Source organism: Seriola aureovittata, chromosome 20, assembly GCF_021018895.1.
Source record: "Seriola aureovittata isolate HTS-2021-v1 ecotype China chromosome 20, ASM2101889v1, whole genome shotgun sequence".
NCBI lineage: Eukaryota > Metazoa > Chordata > Actinopteri > Carangiformes > Carangidae > Seriola > Seriola aureovittata.
The window spans coordinates 1,385,972-1,405,088 of record NC_079383.1 but is presented as its reverse complement, the minus strand read 5'-3'; the positions used below and the strand labels follow the sequence as shown (position 1 = coordinate 1,405,088).

At 42.8% G+C, this 19,117-nt stretch overlaps 1 long non-coding RNA gene across 2 annotated transcripts; it reads left to right on the top strand.

Moving 5' to 3' along the window:
* The first annotated feature begins 1,424 nt into the window (after positions 1-1,424).
* On the top strand, positions 1,425-12,792 carry LOC130161425 (uncharacterized). 2 transcript variants are annotated; one of them, XR_008826148.1, is made up of 3 exons: positions 1,425-1,573; positions 5,154-5,310; positions 11,829-12,792. It is a non-coding gene; the product is annotated as an uncharacterized LOC130161425 (long non-coding RNA). The 2 variants fall into 2 exon arrangements; XR_008826147.1 differs by lacking the exon at positions 11,829-12,792 and adding an exon at positions 7,760-8,200.
* Positions 12,793-19,117: the final 6,325 nt, after the last annotated feature.

The following is a 19,117-nucleotide window of genomic DNA, read 5'->3' as shown; positions in this document are numbered from 1 at the left end:
TATGCACGTTTTCTAATGGTTTTAGTCAAATGGCGACACCTGGAGGCGATGCAGTGAAACTACTGTCGTTAGAAACTGGTTTATGAAACTGATTCACACCTGCACACGCAGACAGGAGAAGCGGGACATTTCCTGGTGGCCCGGGTCGTTTTGACCTGACGCACCAGGCACCAGGCATGATGTCATCACGTCTGCTGGTAACACATAGCAACCGTCAACCTGCCTCTCCCCTGATAACATTTAAGACAAATCATGGAGTGAGCTGCTCCACTGACGCCATCTTGGCAGTGTCTGAATAAGTTGTCATGAAAGAGGAAAAAGACTAAATCTTTTGTGTCTAGCCTTGTACTTCCTGTAGTTCCTAATGATGGTTCGCCCACGGCCACAGCAAACCATGAAAACTCTGTTCAGGCTACTTGTTCATCAGTCCCGAATCTTTGTATTTAATCGAGATACTTTCTGTCCAGATGAACAGAGGGGGCCAAATTGAACAGATCTGGTCTGGTGGTTTGTGTGAACAGGTTGACCTCGGTGGAGTCAGAATCTTCGCCTGAATTATACAATCGTATTATATTATAACATTAATAGCACTTGGGAACGCAGGGTTGTTTCAGATTGAATGAGCTGAGGCACAAAGTCCATGTAACTGTCCCAATATGTGTAGCATGTTTTCATTCTGGGTGTGTTAGCGTGCTGACGTTAGCATTTAGCCTAAAACACTGCCATGCAGCCTCATTGAGCCGCTTGTATTTTTCAACTCAGGCAGTTACAGGAACCCGCTTCAAATATCTACGTTTCACTGCATATCACAAAATGACATCAACACCTGGGGAGGGACGGAGGGAGAAGGTATCTGATGAATTCCCCATAACATACGCAGTAAAAATTCACATTTAATTGTCTATGGTAATGTCATGGGGGATATTGAAGTGACTAATGAGACAGAAAAGATGTACTGTACATTTTATTGTGTATTTTATCTGTTGTCATTTAACTGTTGCTTTTATTTTCACATGAAGAACCTGCTGATCGTCTTTTACGCACAGAGATCCCAAACAAATCCTCATTTCTCTGGATTCATACTGGTCCTTTCTCAGATTTCAGCTCTGTTTCTGCCTGATTTATTAGCGGCTGACCTCACCTCACACTGTAGATGGGATCTGCTGCCTCCAAAAGTCTGCTTAAGTCATTAAAAAACTACTGAATGTATAATTAATGCACAATTATGCAAATGTTATTACATTTTCATATCCTTTTCTGAGCAGAATTAAATACATCATATTGAAACTTAAATTATTTACAAGGCTGGAGATGTAGCTTCACAGGCAGGAGAGAGAGAGAGAGAGCCAGGGAGAAAGAAGAGATGCATCAACAGTAAGAGAGCGGGAGGGAAAGAAAGAGATGCAGACAGAGGGAGAGACAAAGGGAGGAGAGGTGGTGCAGCTCATGTTGACCCTGGCAGATTTTAAATCTCACCTAAAATTGTTTCAAGCCAGCTTGAAAATCAATCTGTCGCAGCGTGGAATTACCAGCGATCAGAACCTCTGCACTGCCCTGCACAGAAACTCCAGACGTGAGTAATGGTAATGAGAATATCCCAAATGTATGGAAAATTTAATTTCACACTAAATGTGGATGTGTGACTCGGCCCGTGTTGTTAATTTATACGACTGTGTTCACACTGATTGGGTCATGATGGTCTGTGTTAGGCTGTTTCCATCTACTTAGCACCAGCTGCTCTGAGCCCAGCTCAGCTGTCAGTCACACTCAGCTCGTCGTCATGTGATGGTGTCATACTTGTACTTGGATGTATCTCAAACTTTTACTGCAAATATTCTCTATTATATCACGTCTTAGTCCCTGAGATGAGGTTTCAACAAATCACTTCCTGAAATGTTCTAAAAGTGACACTGTTGAAAAAGTTCTAGTGATGTATAACTACATGAGTCGGTAACTTTTATTTGCCAAACAGAAAAATACTGGAGACAGAAGAGAAACTAAAGAGGAACTATTCAGTGGAGATGAAGCGGTTACTGGTTTCATGCTCAATCAGAGTCAAAATATCAGTCTTCTTTTTTTCTTTTCCCCTCTAAAACCTTGTTACACCAAAGTTAGAGGGTAAAAGAAAGTTTTTAGCGATTGTGTTTTTGAAACTTATTTCAGGGCTGCCGCTCACTCTTTCATCCCTGAGCTCAGTGTAGCCGCTGTGTTTCTGGTGTAACAGCACCGTGCTGGACAGGTGTGTTCACAGTGTTTATGCTTTGAAAGATGGTACAGCATGGAAAATTATAATAATAATAATAATACATTTGCTATTCCCTTGTTTACAGAGCAGGCATGCAGCAGGCAAACCCAGGACTGCTACTGGTCCCTTGTCTTCATCAGTGACAAAGATGTTTTTATTTTCATGTTTAAATGCAAACAAGAAGTGCTGCTAATTATTTATTTGTGGTTTCCATTATTAAACATTCAGCACATTTTAACAATAAAGCAATATTATTGATAACCCTGATAATTTTGGTCATTATAATTGTGATATAAATAAACATGAGTGAACAGAAATTAATGTGTGTTAGGCCTGTAACCTAACACTCAATATGAAGCTACTCTTTGTAGCTTTTCTGTTCTCGGACTAGAGGAACTTGTCAGACCACCCAACGTATGTTAATCTTTTAACTACAAATGTTCACTGATAATAAAACAACAATAAAATATGTATATGAAAGAATGCAAGAGTCCAGGTTTGATGCAGGACAGCCAGCGAGGCAGAAACGTCAGGTCAGTTACATGTGACGGTCAGTGTATTCGGACAGGAGACGAACGACTGGAAAAGATGGTGAACACCCAGTGCAGACAGGGTGTGAACTTTTTTATCTGCATCATAAAATCACCATGAACAATTAGTTTAGTTGCCATGGAGACAGAACTACTGATGTGTGAGCTCAGTAGCTGTTAAGTGAAACCATTATTTCCAAGATTAAGAATAAACTTTGATGGTTAGATTTTAAGCCAACGTGGACAAGTTTACTGATTGGTTTCTGATGAGGAAGACAGTGAAATGTGGTTGAAAGTGCCACCAGGAGTGTTACTTTCCTTACGTTAAACCACAATATTGGAGCTTTGCTGTATTTTGTCTTGCAATGTTTCCAATTAAATAATTTTCCCCTCTAATATAAACCCTAATGTTTATCATAGAGGTGGCAGAGGCATCAACAGAGGAGACATTTTCTTTATATTAAAATGAGCTTCAGCCGAACGTTCACGTTGCCTCACTCTCGTAATCATCAGACCCTGCTGTGTCCTTCATTTAGCTGCAGACACGTCTGCGGGCAGATTAAATAGCTCTTGTTGGACATGTTGTCTTTAAAGCCAATGAATGCAATGTGTCTTCTCCCTCAGCCCCACCGGCCCTGGAAGTATCTACCACCCATCACCATGACAACAAGGCAGCCAGAGGGTGTAACATGATCCACCAGATCCAATTAGGAGTATGGGATAGGATTAGATTTGAATAGATGTGATTGCATTAAGGATAGATTAGGTTTATTGCGTTATTAGCTTTAGAAGGGCAGGACGACTGAGCTCCAGACAATTTGGGGGGGGGGGGGGCTGCTAACTCGTCTCACATGTTGAAAGCAGAGAGAAAGAAGCAGCACAATCAAATGGCAGAGGAAGAAGACGCATCTTGAACCGCCAACAGTCTCATACGAATTAAAACTTATCTGCATCAGCTACTTACGGTCACTGGTAACTATTATGTCACATGATGAAAGTTACAATATTTAACCTTTACAAACCATAACATAGTTATCTCTACCGAGCTGTATGTCGTTTAATAGATTATTCTTATTGTATATTGTAGGGAAAAGAGAAAATGTAAATATTAAAGGTTCCATAAAAGAGATTTTAAACAATAATACAGCAGCAAACGACTGTTTCTATGTGAAGATATAGAGGAGTAATGGCATCCTGCACAGAGAACAAAGCCACACCCCCTCTGTGTGTGATGTGATCTGAGTTTCTCTGGTCTGTGTTTTGGTATCTGGTCTGGCAGCGTGTGTTTTTGAATTTCTTTCCTAGTCTAACCATGGAGCTGATACTGGTCTGGTTCACTGAGAGGAGAACCCTACGAGCTGCTAAAGGCTCCAGCTGGACTCAGAACTGGTTTTTCTTCTCCTCCATGTGTCAGAAACTTGATGGTTCATCATGTTACATGTCTGTTTTCATTAGTGACAGCTACAGTAGACCTGTTAACGTTAGCTAACCTGCTGTTACTTATATTATGAATGTCTGGCTAGCTGGCTTAGCTAGCCGAATGAGTGGCAGACGAAGCATTAGTTTCGGTCTGAGATACATGGGGGACCAGTGTGACATCTGTTGTTTTTTTTTATTATCGTGTTAATCATCTTGTTATTTCTCCTTAAGTTGATCACCTTGTTTCTCAAGACAACAAGAGAATTCACTTCCTATCTACCAAAAGAGCCTTGTGACCATGTGACTTCTTGATATGAGGCTTGTGTAGAAACTGATTGAGGATGAGGCTCCAAACTAAAGCCAAAGATCAGTTTCTGTTGCTTCAGTTGGCAGAGACACAAACAGATATTTCTAAACTCAGCTTCAGTGATAGATGGCCCTCACCGACACTCCCTCACAGCTGTTGGGACGTACACAGTCCTTTTTCTTTTGGCTGATTAAATATCTGTCGTCATTGTACAACAGCAGGAATTACACGTGTGTTGCATGTGCAATAACTAATTTAAGGGCTGCATATGATTACACGTGGGTCAAACAGCTTGTGTGCCCTCCTTAATTACTGAAATCTTCCAACACAGCAGGAGGCTCATGCAGAACAGGTTCACTACATTCTGTGCTTGTCATCAGACTGCTGAGCTGTTGTACACCACACAGACTCCATGTTTATAGAGAGAAGCTGCGTCCTCACGACGTCTCCCGAGCCCCATCAAAGACGTGGAGACCTTCTCACTTTAATGAAAACTCAACTTATTTAGAACATTTGTTGCCTTTTTAAATTCAAAGTGTCAGACATCAAACTGTTCCTGGAGCTCACTCCAATGTTCAACAGAGCAGATGCATGTGTGAAGATTGAGGCAGGCTGATGTGCTGCTCAGATTAACACCATAACTGTGATTCAGCAGGTGCATGGCGATGCTATGGTGGTGGAGACGATGACATCATCCAGGAAGTAACATATCTGTGACTCTGAAGGGATATCAGGCGACAAAGTTCTGCACAGTGGCCCTGAAACACCCGAGTCAGGACTTTAAAACTCTCTGGAAAGACGGCACAGTGGTAATTATTTCACCTTTTTTTAAGCCCTTCATGCACCTTTCCTGTGAGTTTGCATTTCTGCAGACTTTGCCTGAGAGAATTACCCACAGTTCATAGTGTTGTGATGTTAAACGCAGGGTTTCCATGGTTACCAGGGGATGCCTGGAAGCGTTAAAAAATTGTAAACTCCCTGAACAGTGAGCAAACAAGCTGTGATCCAACAATATATAAATATATTTTATGCACAGGGAGGAAATAAAAAATGTAAACTCAAAGCATCAAATTCGGAAGCTGAGACAAAAACACAAATATTTTTTCATCCCGTTGTCTCGAGGTAACAGATACTGGAGCTTTGTTTTCTCAAGATAACGTGACATAACAAAGCTCGTTATCTTGAGATATCAAGGTTAAAAAAACATTTGTGAGTATGGCCTTTCTCAGCTTCCGTAGCCAAACAAAGTGACGTGATGTGTCACAAGGTGCTGGCCCAGCCCTCTTCATACCATCTCGAGCCCTCGCAGCCTGAACTAACGTTTGCTTCCCTGCGGTTCAGGACCTCTCTGTTTACCTGTCCGCCTGCTCGACTCTCCACCTGCCACACTCACCATCCACACCTTCACCAGCCGTCATTCCTCCTTTCATCATCCACTTTAGTAATAACGTCCTTGTATGGTCGTCTAACCGTCGAGTCAGCGTTCTGAGTAGCGTTCGCTCGTTAAACCTCACACTCTGTCATCACTCTAACAAACGTCCCAGTTGGATCTCACCTCCAAATCAATTCTTACTGACGCTGCCAGAAACTATTCTGACCATGAACCTTTTCAAGGATCATGGCACAGCTAAGAGGAGGGCCTTTGTCCCATCTCATGCTGCTCTGACTGTGAGTTTATGAGCACATAAAATCCATTCTCAACCCACTCATAATACACTTTTGTTTGAAACTGTATATACTGATGACATTCTGGTCACATGGAGAGATAACAAAGGAGAGCTGGGTGACTTTCTGAACAACATTACCTTATTCTTTCACTATGGAACAGCATGGAAACTCCATTAACTCCCCTGATTTGACACTTAACTTGGGAAATACAGAGACACACTGTTAAAGCTGAGGGCAGTCGACCAAAACAAGCTCATCTGTAAAACTCCAGCTGGTCACTTTTTAAGACCGCACACAAACTGTAGTAGTCTCACAGAGCTTCAGCCCAAAGCTGCTGAAATGAGAGAAGCAAAGAAGAAACCCGACAGCATGTTTCTCCTCAGCCTTTCACACTGATCGCAGATTCCTTTTGGCCGAGAACCAGAACTTCTTCTCCTCTCAATATTCTCAGATAAATGAAGCAGGTTATCCTGATTCTGCAGTATCCTCCAAAGTGATCCATCTCCGAGGCAACGTCCACACTGATACCTTTTCAAAACGATCTCCAGCCACACTACACACCTGAAAACACGTCACATGATCATCACCTACACTGAGCATGTGCGAGCCGGCGTAAACAGGAAGTAGATTGTCTCCTCTGAAGGAGGAGCAGCAAAGACAGCTGTAGCATTAAAACAGAGAATGTAAGTGAACAACAGCTGCTAGCAAAGACAACAAGGTCAGTAACACTGTCATTCATTATCATGTTGTATTCACCACTGGTAGTCCAGGCTGATGAGAGCCAATCAGGAGAGACCGTGGGTGTGACCTCATCGTTTACAAAGGTCTCAGTTTCTGTCCGTCCAGGCTACAACACAACCCCAGAGTTTTCAGAATAAAACACAACCCCAGAGTTTTCAGAATAAAACAGAACCCCAGAGTCTTCAAAGTAAATCTGAGTTTTCAGAGTAAAACAGGTCCAGCAGAGTTTCTGAAAGTCTCTGTTTCAGGGCTGAAGACTCTGGAGTCGAGCGGAGGTCAGGAGAAAACGTAGCAGAAGAGATTAGTTTAAAACTAAAACTTAGTCGTGTGGATCTTTACACTCTCACAGGCTGACAGACAGGCTGATCCACTCCCACACAACAAAACCACCTGACACTGGCTGGTTGCCAAATAAACTCAGTTTAAGTCTAAAAAACAAAAGGACCTGACCACAGAACTGCTGCGTGGACTCAAGCTACAGAATATGCTACGGCACATTCTGCAACCTCGGCTCTGCAGCCTCATTATAGAGAAGATGTCATCCTCTCCCAGATGTGGTGATACAGTGAACCAGCTGCTTCACAGAGAGAGATACTGGGTTCACGCTCTCCACGCAGCAGGAACTCTTGGTCTTAATGAAGAGCTGAACCGGTCATACTTCCTCTAATCGTCTCATACGTTTGCTGCATCGTTTAGGGATGTATTCATACAATTAAAAAAATATAAGAGTATGTTGTGTTTGTGTTGTTAGTATATGGCTGTGGCACCTGCCTGCTCTTGTATCTATTATCCAAGAGGTTTGAATTCCCATTCCTCCTTCTACCCAATAACAAAGTACTTCTCCTGCAGGTTGACTTCATACAGCTGAGTCTGACAGCCTGACCCCAGACCTTTGGGCCCTTTCTATAAAGCTCCAGAGAACCCCAGCACAGAGTGTGAGGCTGATCCTCCACAGCACAGGAAGTAGTTGCAGCTAATATCTCTGTGTGTATTGATAGGGGACAGCCAGAATGAACAAGCCGCACTATTAGTGAAACAAGGGTCTTCGACACAGAAAAAGAACAGACTCCAAATCAATTCAGCCAGTCAATCAAGCTGACAGTCCAGCAGCCCGCCTCCCTTCAGTCTCCTGGTCTACTCCCATGGCAGGAGGAAACAGCCTCGTCCCTGCGTGTCGCTGTATTGGTGATTCACAGGTGGGGGAGGGGCAGTCGGTGCTGAGGAGTTTTAACCAACAAAGGCTTCACACATCTATCATCACTTCAGGATTAACTGTACACAGAAATAACTAAATACACCCGGTCTGATCAGTCTGATTAAGATGTATTGATTTAGATATTAAAATCAGGTTATTTTACAACCTGAGGCTTCATTTCTTTTTAATCATAAGAACCTGTTCACCTGTCATCACCTGCACGTCCAGGTCTTATATGATGAAACCGTTGCACATCACACTCACATGCTGCAGTGACTTGTTTATCTGGTTTTCAGCATCTTGCTCAAGGACACAAAGAGCAGGGATCAAACCACCAACCCTTCAGTTAACGCCCCACCTGCTGTTCAAACTGAACTCTGGGAACCAGGATCCAGATTCATTACACTCTGTAGATTCACGACTAAAACCGTGTCACGCAAAACCAGAAATATTCTGTTCATCAGATTTAGAAAGCCTTTATAAATCTCACTCACATGTGCACGAGCCTCATTTCCACTCCCACAATTCTCCACAAATGGATGAAGACTCTCCCTTAATCGATCAGTTTGTCTCCGCCACGAGTGATCAGCCACAGAGAAGAAAGACAAGACAGAAGAACAACTTCACTGATTGTGAAACTGAAGTAAAAACATCAGTTTACTTTAGTACAATCACTCTAATGTAAAGTCCTGTTTCACTCTGAGCTTCATTCATTGGACTGGAGTCTTAACGAGGCTCCAGAGGCTCCGACACTGTGATTAGTCAATATTAAAATAGTATGAAACTGTTACACAATGACTCACAATAACTAATAAGGACATTAAATAATTGTAAAATTGTTATTGCTGTGTAAACGGCAAAACTTACACTGATGATAATTATTATTTTATGTTAAATTACGTGTCTCGGCTTATTTTGTATTTTCACTGCAACATGGATCATTTTAAAAACTGTGTGTTCACGTGGTCAAAGGAAAGAGTTCATGTGATATATCCTGAGTTTATAAAGAGTTCATGTGCAGGAAATGGCGTACGCATGGTTTCTGTGTGTTCGCATCATTTATGCATCTGGCTCCTGAAATGTCTTTTCATTCTTGACCTTCGGTTGCTCCACTCATCTTCCTCTGATAAACAGTGAAACAAAAGGAGAAGAAAGAAACTGTGAGAACCCCTCATCCTTGTTTACCTCATCTACAGTGTCTGCCTGCCATGTTTTCAGTGTTTATCAGTGGATTAGTGTCTGTCTGACCACAAATCCTAACAACAACATAACTATCTGCCCCAGCGCTGCTGCTGCTGCTCCACTTGTGTACTGAAGATCCACCTTTCACCTCACAGCCTTACAACAGAGAGCTCGCTGGAACTCATCAGGACAGGGGGGCTGTAATAGTCTAATGTCCCCACACACACACACACACACACACACACACACACACACACAACACACACACACACACACAACCATTTACGGGCCCCAACGAGCCACTAAATGGCTCTGATGGATAGATGTGGGAGCGCTGCCTCATTTTCTCCCCTGGACCATAAAGGGCTCCTCGGCCATTTTCAGCAGCCCACTGGTCAAACAGTCATCTATCTCACCTCCACACCGCCATAAATCTGACTGCTGCAGCCCCCCCCCCCCCCCCCCCTCCCCACTCCCCGTCACCGTCTCTCTGCCTCTGTTTCCTGTCTTTATCCATGTCTCTTTATCTTGCTCTGTCTGCCGTCCTGCTCAAACTGCTGAGTTTAGTCAGAAGCTCCTGGTCTGTCGACACCTTGATGGTGAGTTCACTTACACGTGCGGGAGTTTGGATAATTCAGTCCCTCCAGGATTTCACAGGCAGATTGTTGCCACTAAAATATCTGATTTCACAACAGCTTTTCTTAAAAATTGATGAAAGTTGCATCTTTTTAGATGTTTTTTATGCAATGAAACAGCAGTAGAAAATAAAAATTGCAAAAATTGTCTTTATCTTTTTTTGTATAATTCCTTAAAAATGGAGGGCAACTTGTTCCAGTGAGAATAAACCCAGGTCAGTGCAGGTGGTCACCCGGTCTTCACAAATCTAAGAGGGAAAAAGAAGAAGAGATTCTGTTCCTGTGCTCTGTCTGAATCACAGGTAGAGCTGATCTTTATCAATCACCTCATCAATTTATCAATTTATTGGGTAGATTCCGGCAGCTCTACACCTGTGGTTCCACCACAACTCCGCCTTCCTGTAAAACATCTGTGAACGTCTTCACGCGTCTTTAACAGTGATGTTTGTCAGTGAGTGTGAGACGTTCATGTCACACACGTGTCTGCAGCTTCACAACGTGCTTCAACTCCACAAACAAGGAAGTGAGTTTGGTGACATCATCAAGGTGTATCATCAGGGACCGAGGTGATCGGTTCAACTCGAGGGAAACTTTGATGATTGATGTGTGTGATTGTAAAATGTTTATTTCCCTGACTGACGGCCACAGCTACAACAATACGACCAAAAGATGATATAGATGATATAATGTGGGAACGCTTCCTGCGGCCTCAGACGGACAGAGGTTTGAAGCTCACCTGCAGTGAAGCCGGCAGCGCAGAGGCAGCAGTGAAAGAAGCCACACAGAGCTGCACCTGGACGGGGAGGAAGGCAGCGAGGAAACGAGCAGTCAGATTTATAGGCGTCCGGGCGTACGGCTGAACGGTTACAGCACTTTATGGTGTGAGGAGGAATACAAAGATTGATTCCTTTCAGACAGCCGACGCTTTTCTCAGCGATGCCTTTATTTTCCACATATGTCACAGTGTCTGGCCTTAATGTGGAGACTGCTACAGAGCGGGGGGAAGTGAGATCAGAAGAAAGGTTTCCATGCCTCATTAAATGTACACTGTGTGAACAGTAATCACGCCTCTGATACTGAAACAGCTTCAATCAAACTGACTGTGTCAACAGGAAAAAGATCTACTGTTATTTACCGTCTTATTCTTTCTCTTCTGAAAACAGACGTTTCTCTCACTTCAGCTTCAGAAAACATTTAAACTCAGAAGCAGGTCTGTGGATTTAATAAAATATGGAACAGCTGTAAACTCTGATGACTGTCATTGTTGAGTGACTCAGGTTGAACCCTTTGTAAATGAACTGATACATGAGAATCAGTCTTTTATTATCTAATTAGTGTCACTGCTAACGTCGCACTATTTACATATTATACAATATTTACATGGTTTTTAAAGAAACGACTTGATGCTACAGTGAATATGTGAATATTTTAACATTAAGCCTCATGTGATGATGTTGCATGACATATTGTTTTGTCACTGATGTAATAATGAGTTAAAACAAACACGTTAACGCCGCACACTCAATGATCCGTCTCTTCCTCGAGAACACGATATCTCAGTAACGCCGTGACAGAACTTCTTTAAATTTGGCACAAACATTCATCAAAACTCAAGGACTAACTGATTAGATTTCAGTGGTCAAAGGTCAAAGGTCAAGGTCACGGTGACCTCACAAAACACAGTATTGGCCTTGTGAACGCGATTTCTCAGAAACATCTTGAGGGAACTTTTTCAGATTTGGTAAAAACATAAAAACTGATTAGATTTTGGGGGTCAAAGGTCAAAGTTCAGTGTGACCTCACAAAACTCTTTTTAGCCATTACTCAAGACTTCAAACAGCAAACAAACAACTGAAACAAACTTTCACACTAATGGTTCATATTTTCTATGACTCTGGATAAACAGGATGTGACCTGGAACTAGTCTGAGTGGCGGAGGGATACGACCACGAGGAGGTGACTCTGAACTGCTCAGGTCATTGATCACTAATTTACCTAACCCTAACCCTTAATCAATGTAAGTGGAATCGGTGCTGGTGAAACTGACTCACTACAACATTAAAACTGTGGTCGACAGTTTCTTCTTTATGTTTCTGTCTGCAGAGAGGAAGACCTCCAGCTGACGATGAAGACGCTTCATGACAATGTGAACTGCAGTAATGATATCACGTGTTGCAAGTGCTGCTGCTGCTGCTGATGATGATGATGATGATGATGCTGCTGCTGCTTTCTTTCCACTGTTCCTGTCTGATCGTGCAGCAAAGCCACTTCCAAAGGTTGAATGTTTAAATGAGTTAGTGTTTGTCCTCTGACAGTTCTATTAAACTGGATCTGTGTATGATTTAACCGTCCTCATGATGCTATAATTAAATTGTCACGTCTCCTGTGAGTGAAGACACTGGTGTTAATGTGGCAGATAAATAATGAACGGGGGCAGATTTACCATTTACCCCTGGAACAGACAAACTCAGGCCTGGATGTCAGCGTCACTTTACATCTGCAATTACATGAAAAAGATCCGAAACAACAAACTATAATCATAACAACACAAAGCTGTCAGATTGTGTTGACGAGGGATGATGGAGGGAAAGGTTTGTAGGGGTGACTTCCTGTCAGAACCTTTCAGAATTAAAGCTCACAATAGCTTGAAATAAAGCATTGCTGTAAAAGAAACAACAAAAACAAACTTTCTCATGTTTAATTTGACCTGTGGGCCTCCAGTCGCCACACGCTGGTCTGGACAGAGTGCTGCTGGTCACTGAGCCTCTTCACCTCCCTACCTGTTGGAGTTCTATCAAGGTTCTTTAAGAACCCCCTCCAGCTTTTAAACTACCTGGTTCTCTTACTGAAGTGAAGTGGGGGTTCCCACCCTGAACACATCCATAACTCCACCACCACAAATCCTTCCTGACAACCTGGACTGGGACTGATGTTAGGACCCGCTGCTGGACTGACTGGACTCATCACAACCACTGGATTTAGTTTTCACATGACGCATTTTATTACCTTTGAATTCCTTCATAATAAATCACTACTGGGTTTAAAAACTTTGTTTGCTTTCTCTCTGCTGTCAGACTGTTATTGGTCGCTCAGTTCAACGCTCCAATCAGCATCCATCAGGTGGGTTTATGACCCACAGGTACAGCTGAACCTGGTCAGTTAGCAGCTGGTGAACTGAAGGTTTTCCTCTGTGTGGTTGCTGCCAGTCACGACATCAGGGATCTTCACTTCTTCTGCAGTCTCTAAACGTCCCTTTAGTCAGAGACACCGTCCCTCTCCTTACAGCTCTGATCTTAGTGTCCGCCCCCCTCCCTCCATTCAGACCACATGTACTGTTCGCCTGGTTTCCTCCAGCGAACACACTCACTGGGCTTTGGTTATGCATGACTACAAGCCTTCGGGGGTGTGAAAGGTTTCCCCTCTCACGCTCTCCCGCCCAGGAAAAAAAATCCTCTTTGCAGAAGAAGACGGCGAGTCTGGGCGCCGACCCCGCGGGCTGTTTGTAATCAACACGGTGCGACAGCAGAGACGCCAAGAAATGTTGTACAGCCCAGCGTGACGCAGCGTCACACCGAAGACAAAGCAGCCCCCCCTCCCCCGCCTCCGTCTGGTGGGGGTGAGCTGCTGTAGATCTCCACTCCATCCAACCACGGACGTCACAGTCAGAATACAGGAGATCATGTCTTTTATTAAACTCAGTATTCATCACACGTTTCTCGTTTGATTTTAGGATTAGTAAAAATTATGAAAATATTCAATGTCACAAAATATAAGATGATCAATAGCTTCAATACCAGAGCATCAACACGCAGTATTAATATCAATATAACAGGAGGGTGGAGTTGTTTCTCAAACCTGTAAGAACAAAGTTAGATTTAAAATATAACGTGTTGTCTCTCACTTCTACGTCTCTTTGTTCTGAAAACTTTACTCACACTAGATTTAGTGTGTTTATATATTATATATTTAATGTATAGACAATCAAAAAAGTATCAATCCGACACTTAGAAACTCTCACTGACTTCAAAATATATAATATGATACAAAATATCAAAACTGGCCTTTAAGTCCATCGTGTATAAAAATAAATATTTAAAAAGATTCATTATAAAAATAATCCAAGCTTTAATAGATACAGACTTTTCAGAGAGGGTTAATTAAAGCACATCAAATTAGTAATCGTTGATTAATTCGAGATGAGCCAGTTGGTATCTGCCAAAATAAACCTGATCAAAATCAATATTATTTGGTGACGTATGTTTATGTGACCTGATACATCAGAGTTAAAGGCTGTTGGTGTCTTTAAAATAATGATAAGTAGTGATCACACTGTAACCGTCACTGTAGCAACATCCATCCATCAGTGTCTGAACTGAACCACGTCATAATCAATTATTTCTTAATGAGAAAATAAATAAATAAATAAACAGTCAAGTGATTTTTCCAACGTAGTTGTTGGTGAAAGTGTGAACACGAGACAATGAGGCAACAATAGATCTTCTTCCTTTCGTCCACTAAGACTTTTTATTTTATAGAAAATAGTTCAAATGATTTTTAAAGAAACATTTTTTTATACTGAAATTTCTTTTTACTTTTTGCAGAAAAATAAAGATGATGATGTGATTTTTGTTTGGTTATCATGTTCCTTTACGTCTGGAGCGCGTCGGTAGTACGGAAGCTGAGAAAGGCCAAACCCGTTATCTGGAGATTACGGGATCATTATTCCGTTATCTCTAGAAACCTGGAGAAATCGGGATAAAAGAATATTTGAGTATGGCCTTTCTCAGCTTCCGTACTGTAGCTTCATCTATTGTCTGTTCTGACACATTTTACTTTTATCAAACGAAAACGAACTGCAGCTCCTGTGATTTGGATGTTGCTCTTCTTGTGACTTTGATGGTATTTCGATTAATTGCTCCCTAATTGCAGGTATCTGTAAATTCTAATTGTGAGCCATGAAAGAATAAAATATAAAGTATTGAGACGGAAGCAGCAGCTGAGAGGAAGCAGCCTCGGACCCGTCTGCTCTCACTTCTGTGCGACCGACAGATGTTTGATCCTTTTCGAGGACAGTCGGAAACTTCAGGCCTCGCTGGTGAAACTCTCTCTCTCCCCGAGGAACCGACTGATACATTTCACATCGCTTCAGCTGCTGTTGTCTCAGTGTCTCAGCCCGACTCCAAATCCTCGTCTGTGATTTCTCCTCAGCAGGCATTTGCAATAAAATTTCCAACCTCTTTAACGTAAGCCCGCCTGGATATCCGAGCATCTGCTGAACGTCTGAGATGTAAAACTCGGGGCTCAGACTCTAGTTTGTCTGCAGCCGGCGCCGCGTCGCTCAGGGTTTAACCATGTGTCTCGTGTTGTTCGACAACTGTGCCGGATAAGAGGCGGTTGTGTGCGGATGGCGTCGGGCCATAAGGAGCCAATGTGATTACATTTAATTAACAGTTCCCTCATCTGGGTCTGATTACTGACCAGACGCTAATGAAGAGTAGGTGATGCTGTCAGGTGTGTGTACAGAGACTTTACATGTGTGATACCTGCGTTTACATCAGTGTGTGTGTGTGTGTGTGTGTGTGTGTCTGTCCTGTATTTTCTAGAAATGTGACAGAATTCTTTTTTCTTTCTTCCACCTCTTTATCCTTCCAGCACATTCACACTGTGTCACAAATTACAGTGCAAATCAAACACGCTTCAACGTTTCTCTGAACCTCGAGATGTTATTTTTCTAAAATCGGAGAATTAAAGACACAAGTGGATTTTCTGAGCGTGGACGATCCACAGAGGAAGAGTTAGCTGTTCTCACCAGGATGTAAAACCGTGCTGTTGGAGCACAGTTTATTCATCCTGCACATCAACATACTGTAAAGGTGTGATTCATATGTTTATTTTCATTACGTGTGAACAGAGAGAATCTAACACCAACAGGTGGACCGCGGTCTGGATCCACACAAGCCTTTACAGCGCTGGTCATGTGACGCTATTCAGCCAATCAGTGACGACAGTCGGGGAGGCGATGTGCAGAAATAAGAGAGGAAAGTGGGATGAAGGGAAAAGGTTTTCATTTCAGTTTGTAAAATTAACAACCTCCTTATAATTGATCCAAAGCCTCTGTTGTGTTGTTTGCACTGATACAACATTATGATACGAGAACATGTAGTTATTATATTATTATATTGAGAAGTTATTATTATTTTATAATAATGATCTTCTTTTTTAAACCAACGTAACTTTGAATTTTACTTGAATTCTCCTGGTGCAGATGTTTGTGATCACGTGTTCAGACGTTCGACACACATGAAAAAATGGTTTGTTTTTAGTTCTGATGATGATGATGATGATGATGATGATGTGCAGAAGTCAGCTTGTCTGCAGTTACATCTGTCACCAGCAGAGGGAGCTCTGGCTTTACACACACACACACACTGAAGAGCAGTGGAGTGTACAAGGTGTGTGTGTGTGTGTATGACTTTATGGAGATTTCAACATGCTGTGCTTTGTGTGTGACTGCTTTTGTGTGTGTGTGTGTGTGTGTGTGTGTGTGTGTGTGTGTGTGTGTGTGTGAGGGAGGGAGGGAGGGAGGGAGGGAGGGCTGAATGCTTGGAACCAGTCCAACACAGTAATACCTTTACTTTCGGCCAATTCTCCCAGCAGCCCAGAGAGAGAGAGAAAGAGAAAGAGAGAGAGAGAGAGAGCGAGGGAGGGAGAGAGGCAGCGAGAGACGAGGGGGGTTGCTTTATGCTTCGCTTGCCGTCAGCTGGTTTCCATGACGATAATAACCATAACCAGATTTTTTATTCCTGTTCAGTTTTGCTCTGTGTGTGTTCTGTGCAGATACGTGTGTGTGTGTGTGTGTGTGTGTGTGTGTGTGTGTGTGTGTGTGTGTCCAGGTTATCTTAATTAGCTGAAATGTAAAGATGGGTATTCAAATCTAATTAAATCATCAGACTGAAGTGTGAGAGTCTGGATTTAATTTGTAATAAGTCAAATTATTATTAATATGTTTCTTCAAAGCGCCGTCACTGTGGTGAAAAGGGTAAACTCAACAATAAGACAGAATAAAATGTACAGCTTCTTTAAATGCACTGATGTCCTGAAGAGACATTACAAATAAAACAAATAACCTTTATTTAAAGTAAGCAATTCAATAGAATATATTATTATGATTATTATTATTATGCTAATTGGTTAGATGCATTATGTTCAGTTTGCAAGTTTGTTTTTCAAGGACAAATCCAGTGACTGAGAAACACGATAACACGTCGTGTACGAGGCAGAACGGCACCTTTAACAGGGAATTCACTATAATGATTTCACAATATAACAGACCTGTTGAATCTATATCATCACATCTCTGCAGAAACACCATGAAACGTCTTCTGATTCAAATATGATCTCGAAAGAGCAATGATTCAAAACGTTGAGGAAAATGTCATCGAGGAATTTTAGGATCGTTTCCAGAGAACAGCTCCGTAAGTGGACAGGAAATAATAAGGAAAACAGAGTTGAATTAATATTCTTCCAATCAATTAATTCCAACGACGCGCTGCATGTGTAACTGAGAGAGGGTCGGTCAGAGCGCAGGAGGTCGACTCAACATGCAACACTGTGCTTTTTCACCACAGGCTAGAATCAACACACAGAATACTTTCTCTCACGAGTTTAACTGAGACGGTTCTTTAACAAAGACGTTTATATCCGAGTGATAGAAACATCATCAACAGCAAAGAGAAAATAGTTCGACAGGAAGTCCGACAGTGTCACGGTCACGTGAACAAACCCCCGAGCGTTTTCCTTCCCTGGCTCATCAACAGCCAATCGTATCGCTCGATAACGGACAGCTGACATGTCGTCAGTTCTCAAGGAACAGCAACAACACCATGTGACATCTCACCTGTTCCTGCCGCTCTTTATTAAAAACAGCTGGTTAAAAATGATCAATACTTATCGATATCAACTGATATGAACAATTATATCGTGATAACATTTTAGCCCGGCCCTATGAAAACATCTGTGATTACTGAACCAGAACCACCTCCTCGTGGTCGCATCCCTCCGCCACTCAGACTAGTTCCAGGTCACTTCCTGTTTATCCTGAGTCAGAGAAAATATTAGACATGTGTGTGAAGGAAAGTATTTTGTGAGGTTCGCACTGACCTTTGACCTTTGACCACCAAAATCTAATCAGTTCATCCTTGAGTCTAAGTGAATGTTTGTGTGAGATTTAAAGAAGGTCCGTCGAGGCGCCACTGAGACATGGTGTCCTCCAGAATAGGACGGACGGAAAACAAAATGGCGGCTCTGACTTTCGCTAGGGGAGAATTTTTTTTTTCAGGGAAATCACCACAAACGCTCAGACGGTGTTTGACTCAAAGTCCCATGCGAGATAAGACTGCTGTGTCAGCAGACTGATGTCGTTGACCGAGCGAAGTGGCGCCCTCCTCTCCCCCCCGCGGACCGAGTCACATGTCACTGATACGTGTGTGAACGGCGCTAAATGTGAACGCCGCCTCTGCAAAGTCTCACGCTGCTTATACTGGATATCAAACAGCGAGCGCTCTCGCATCCTGGATGATTGAAGCAGCATATGCGTTGCCCCACGCGTCTGATAAGCAGCGAGCAGAGAGAAGCATCCGGATTCAGCCGTACGTCAGAACACACACACACACACACACACACACACACACACACACACACACACACACACACAGGCAGGCAGGTCTTGCAGCACATCACAGGGTCAGCAGCACACATCGGCATGGATTATCACGCTGTCACACTCCGCCTCACGCCACCGGATAACAAGCTGCAGACAGACGTCCACCGGGGGAGGAGAGGGGTGGCAGCTAAAGAGAAGACTGGGGGGAAAAGCAGGAGAGGAAGGCGAAACAAACACACACACACACACACACACACACACACACACACACACACACACACACACACGCCGCTTGATGTTCCCTGTGTGTATTCGGTGTATTGCAGCCAGTCTTCCTGTTGAACGTGCGCGTGCGTCCGAGCATTAGCATGCAACATTGTGCTAATGCATCTTTCATCGTGCTTGTGTATTAGCTCATTGTGAGCGCCGCGAAGGGAGGTGAATATAAAGCTTATTATGGTCTGTGCTGCTGATCCTGCTCGGCCTCTGCTGGATGAATATTACATGGAACATGCCTTCACTTTTTAACAGGT